Source organism: Rhinopithecus roxellana, chromosome 5 (genome assembly GCF_007565055.1).
Source record: "Rhinopithecus roxellana isolate Shanxi Qingling chromosome 5, ASM756505v1, whole genome shotgun sequence".
Taxonomy (NCBI): domain Eukaryota; kingdom Metazoa; phylum Chordata; class Mammalia; order Primates; family Cercopithecidae; genus Rhinopithecus; species Rhinopithecus roxellana.
Window position 1 is genome coordinate 39896886 of NC_044553.1, and position 6000 is coordinate 39902885.

Here is a 6000-nt window from a genome sequence, read left to right on the forward strand (position 1 = left end):
GCTATATTGCCCAGGGTGGTCTTGAACTCCTGCTTTCAAGTGATCTTCCCGCCTAGTCCTCCCACAGTCCTGGGATTACAGATGTGAGCCACCCCACTTGGCCAGCCACCTGAAATTCTATCAGGGACAGATTCCTTTAGCTGAAGTCAGGTTCAAATGTAATCCTCCCAAGAATGGTAACATTATCCATCAATGTATGAAACGAAACAACTTGTGGTTATTGAAAAAGTCATATGTGCACATAGTAAAACAAAATTCAGATAGTACAAAAGGGTGTGTAGCTGGGCACATTGACTCATGCCTGTAATCCCAGCACTTTGGGAGGCTGAGGCAGGAGGGTCACTTGAAGCTAGGAGTTCAAGACCAGGGCAAAAAGCAAGACTGCTGACTCTACAAAAAGCAAAAATTAGTTCAGCATGGTGGCATGTGCCTATGGTCCCAGCTACTCAGGAGGCTGAAGTGACCTATGACTCCACCACTGTACTCCAGCCTGTACCGTGGAGTTAGACCCTCTCTCTAAAGAAAAAAAAAAAAAAAGAGTATACATTAAAATTAGTCTTCTTCCTCCCCAGTACCCTCAGTACCCCAGTTATTCCCCGTCTCTCCACTCCCCATGTCACAGCAATCATACTCAGCAGCCTTATCTGGGCTTCCTGAAATATTCTGTACATTTTCAGGCATATGTATAATATATGCCCCTTTAGAGCCCTCCCTCTTTTTGCCTCCTTGCTTTTGCTCCAAGGGTAACTTAGCACTTGGAGAGGGATTTCATCCTTCTCAGCAGCTGCCCTGTGTTCCACGGTCACCACAACAGAGGGCAGAAGCTGACCTGGCTCAAGGATGATTGAGAGGCTCAATATTTCCTTCAACAGACAAACAAAAAAATGCCAAGGTCACCTTAAGGTGGCTTGCTTTAGTAAGACATAAGCTCATAAAACAGTATTTATTCAATGAAACATGGTAAAATATTTTGGGAGTAAGTTAAGTTTTGCCATGAGAAGTGCTTATAAACTTTGAGAGCGAGGTAGATCTTCACATATCCAGCCTTCTTCTACCTGAATGTGTTGCTGCTACTCTTGCTTTTGTCCCTTATGGGTTTAGGGTGCAGGTAGAGACCAGGCAGAGCAGTTGTGAAAGTAGAAGGGGTTGGACCTTGCCCAGAACGAGGGGTGAGATTAGGGTAGGGGTGTAAGTTAAAAATAAAAACAGACAAATCCATTTCCCAAGAGAACACAGGGGAGTTTCCTGTAGAAGCCTGAAGCATTCTGATTTCTACATAAAACATTTCATGTCTGTGACTTACTTGATTCTAAGGTTAGAATTAAGTAGACTCCATCCATATAATGAATAAGTAAGTAGGTTTTGTGTTTCATGAGATTAAGATAAATGTGGTCTAATTGAGCAGTACCAGTTTCATACATGTTTGATACTTTATATAACTTGTATAATTATCATTTATGTCATTCAGCTTTTCCGTGTGACACTTTCTCCATTTATAAGATACACTTAGAATTCTGTCAGTTTAGAAATTTTTAACTGAATCTCAAACTTTTAGATCTAACTTCCAGGTTACAAAAACATCAAAGAATAGAGAAAAAGCTAAATAACATCACTAAGAAGCCATTAGACACATCCAGGAGGCCTGGCATTTGGCAGGTCAACTGATGCCATGTCGACAGAAAGAGACTGTTAGAGATTGAGAGACTGTAGGGACATTAAAAAACAGATGCAATGTATTGTCTTGTATTGGATCTTAGTTTACACAAACCAAGTATAAAGGACATTTTTAGGACAATTTGGAAAATTTGAGTTTTAATTAGGAATTATATATTAAAGAATATAATTATTTTATTTAATTTTCCCCCAGAAAATCCTTATGCAGAAAGGATTATAATCATACCATTTGGCTAAATGTAAATGTGTTATTTTGACTCTAAAAAAAGTTTTATTTGCAAAAGATGTACCCTGAAGTTAAAAAAACGGTGTTTTTCCTCCCCTTGAACTTTGAGTTCTTAAAATAAAGGTTACCAGACCAGGATAAACATGGCTGTGCTACATTTTCATTTTTGTGCTGGTTGCTCAGAAGCAAGTGTCATTATTAACAACTGGGATGGGGTGTGTGGAGAGGAAATTACAGCTAATCAAAATGTTTGCAGCCATACATGGCTGTCATTCTTGAGTTACCTCTTTGTGGGTATTGAGTTCTTGTATTAAGTTTTGCACCATCAGCAGGGCAGGACATGTGTTATGTAAAGCCAGGGTTCTTGCATCACAGTATTCAAGCCCTCTTACCCAGATCCTATCACATTCAGCTGCAGATGTAGCAAGAAGTTCCAAAGAAAGAAAAAAAAAAAAAAAAAAAAAAAAAAAAAAAAAAGCATGTCCCAGGACTACAACCTGCACTCTGGGTCTCAGTATATTATGAATTAAAGAGAACAATAAAGACTCCCTGTTGGGTGGGAAGGCAGAGGTAAGTCACTTGGGGCTTCAGGGCCCTCCAAGCATAGAAACCTCAGAATCATGTCTGAGTCTCTCCTTTCTTTCTTTCTTTTTTTTTTTTTAAGACGGAGTCTCGCTCTGTCGCCCAGGCTGGAGTGCAGTGGCCGGATCTCAGCTCACTGCAAGCTCCGCCTCCCGGGTTTAGGCCATTCTCCTGCCTCAGCCTCCCGAGTAGCTGGGACTACAGGCGCCCGCCACCTCGCCCTGCTAGTGTTTTTTTTTTTGTATTTTTTGGTAGAGACGGGGTTTCACCGTGTTAGCCAGGATGGTCTCGATCTCCTGACCTCGTGATCCGCCCGTCTTGGCCTCCCAAAGTGCTGGGATTACAGGCTTGAGCCACTGCGCCCGGCCCTGAGTCTCTCCTTTCTAAGAAGTCCTTTCTCAGGAGGAACCAGTGAGAAGAACCAACTATTATGTGGGCGCTCCAGCTTCCTGGGCTGGAAGATTTGGACTAGACCTTGAGGTTCCTATAGAGACAGCTGCCCTCAGTGGCCCCCAACCTGAGCCTGGACCTGAGAGTCAGGAACAGCTCCCATGAGAACTGCCTCTTTAAACTCATTCCTGTCTGTCCTAATATCCCTCAAGCCGAGGCCCCAGGGATCCCTGCTGGATTCTGGCTGATTCAGAAGGCCGTGTCCTACACATCCTTCCAAGTGGCTGCTCTACTGAGTGGGCTGGGAGGAGGTGCAGCCTGCTGGGCAGTGAGCATTGACTGAGTATTCTGATAGCGCTGGGGAGCTCTCTGAGCAGGCACCACATGCCCATCTCTCCATTAGCAGTAGGCTATGGATTAGGAGTGGTAGAAAGGATATCTTTAAATAGATTTCTTTGTTTGTTTGTTTGCTTTGAGGCCTAGTGATTGAGGTCACTCTGGGAAAAGCTTCAGGAAGCTCTGGTCAGAAACTTTGGGTTTTACATTTCACAACCATTATCCTTCCACTGGGGGAAAGAAAAGGTTAGTTGGGGGATAGGGGGTAGAGAAATGAGGACCAGAAGTTCCCAGCCTAGGAAAATCAGAATATGAAACATTATTGAAATACATATTAATATTTCATATGTCTTAGTCATGGCTGGGAGGGTTCGGCCTAGTTGGCAAACTCAGCTTTATCAGGGAATCCTTGGTATCTGCTGCTGAAATGCAACTCAGATCCTTGTCACCTTTGAGCCTGTCCTTCACAGACAAAAGACATGAGTTTGGAATGTGTTTCTGCACTGTGGAAGGGGGAATAGACTTATTCAACATCTTGGCTTTAAGTCCTAGCTCTGGTACTTGTTAATCTTGGTGTTTTAAATAAGTCTTGGCAGGCATCGTGGCTTATGCTTGTAATCCCCGCACTTTAGGAGGCCAAGGTGGGAGATTCCTTGAGCCCAGGAGTTGGAGACCAGCCTGGGCAATTTAGTGAGACCATTTCTACAAAAAAATTTAAAACTAGTTTGGTGTGGTGGTGCATACCTGTAGTCCTAGCTACTCGAGAGGATAGCTTGAGTCCAGAAGGTCAAGGTTGCAGTGAGTTATGATCACACCACTGCACTCCAGCCTGGGTGACAAAACAAACAAACAGAAAAAAACAACAAAAACAAGTTTCTTGGCCTCCCTGGGGCTCAGCAACTAACAGATAACTGAGATAACTGTGGTCAGATACAGGCTTGGGAAACTGTACATGGTGAGCAGATCTGGGGCTTGTGAGAGAAGACAGAAGAGAATTGAGTGAAGCTCCTTCCAGGCCCAAAACAAAAAATTATAAATTTGGAGGCTGGGTATGGTGGCACACACCTGTAGTCCTAGCTACCTGGGAGGCTGAGGCAGGAGGATCGCTTGTGCTCAGTAGTTTGAGATTGCAGAGAGCTGTGATCACACCACTGCATTCCAGCCTGGGTGACAGAGCAAGATCGTCTCCAGTATACATACATAGATATATACACAAATATATAATTTGGCTGTAGTTTTATTTTTAAAATATATTTTAAATGATGGAACTTCCTATACTAGCATATAATTTATAATTTCTTTGTAATTCATTTTTTGAAAGTGTTAAACATTTGCAAGTCGCCCTTTATTCTTCTTTCACCAGTGTAGTATTAATCACCCAGTGATTACCCAGAGATAATGCTTAGGGCTCCTTCCTGATGCCCCAGGCTAGGGGATAGACAGGGTAGGGGATAGGGTGGGGATGGGGTGTGGGCAGGTAGTTTTGCCTCCAAACCTTAGGTCACTATTTACAAGTTCATTGCAACCTGCCTCATCATGTAAATCCCCATAAAAATGGCATCTCCCTATAGTGACTGTCCATCAAATCATGACTTTGTCACCTTCTGCTCATGTGTTCCGGATATCTCATTGTTTTACCTCCCTCTCTCTGCTCCCTTTTTCCCTGGGTTTTGCTGATGGAAAGTGGTCAAGTGCTGCCACCTACTGGTCAACCTGTATATTACTAAAGAGCTGTGGTTTGGAAAAGGTTAAGGCCCAAGGTGCCTGTAATACAAATGAATGGATTGCTGCTTTTCACATAATTTTGTTAGCAACCTATCAGGCAAAGAAAGAGTTCACAACTGACCTTTCAGGGAAAAACGAATTTTGACACAGTTGTTTAATGAATGTTAAAACTTTTATGTTGAAATAGTTTTAGATTTACAGAAAAGTTGCACAAATGGTACAAGAAGTTCTGCTTGGCCTTTGCTCAGTGTTCCCTAATATTAACATTCCTAAGAGGAACTGCAGGACAATAACTGAAAGCAGGAATTGGACATTTGTACAATACTGTTAACTACTCCACTGACATAATTTTAAGTTTGCCAGCTTTCTCACTAATGCTCTTTTTCTTATCCAGGATCCAATGATTCATTATCTTCTATTATATTTAGTTGTCTTGTCTCCTGGACTCCTCTAATCTGTGACGGCTCCTCCATCTTTCTTGACCTTCACACTTTTTTTTTTTTTGAGACAGGGTCACCTAGGCTGGAGTGCAGTGGCACGATCATCAGGGCTCACTGCAGCCTCGACCTCCTGGGCTCAGGAGCTCCTCCCACCTCAGCCTCGTGAGTAGCTGGGACCACAGGTGCAGGCCACCACACCTGGTGATATGGTTTGGCTCTGTGTCCCCACCCAAATCTCATCTCAAATTGTAATCCCCATAATCCCCATGTCTTGAGAGAGGGATTGGGTGGGAGGTGATTGGATCACAGGGGTGGTCTCCCCAATGCTGTTCTCGGGATGGTGAGTGAGTTCTTACAAGATCTGATGGTTTTCTAAGGCAGTTTTCCCTTGTTGGCTCTCCCCTGCCTGCCGCCACGCAAGGTGTGTTTGCTTCCCGTTCTGCCACGGTTTTAAGTTTCCTGAGGCCTCCCTAGCATTGGGGGAAGTCTGAGTCAATTAAACCTCCTTTGTTTGTAAATTACTCAGTCTCGGGTACTATCTTTATAGCAGTGTGTGAATGGACTAATACACCCGGCTAATATATATGTATAATATATATAATATAATATATAATTATAATATATAAT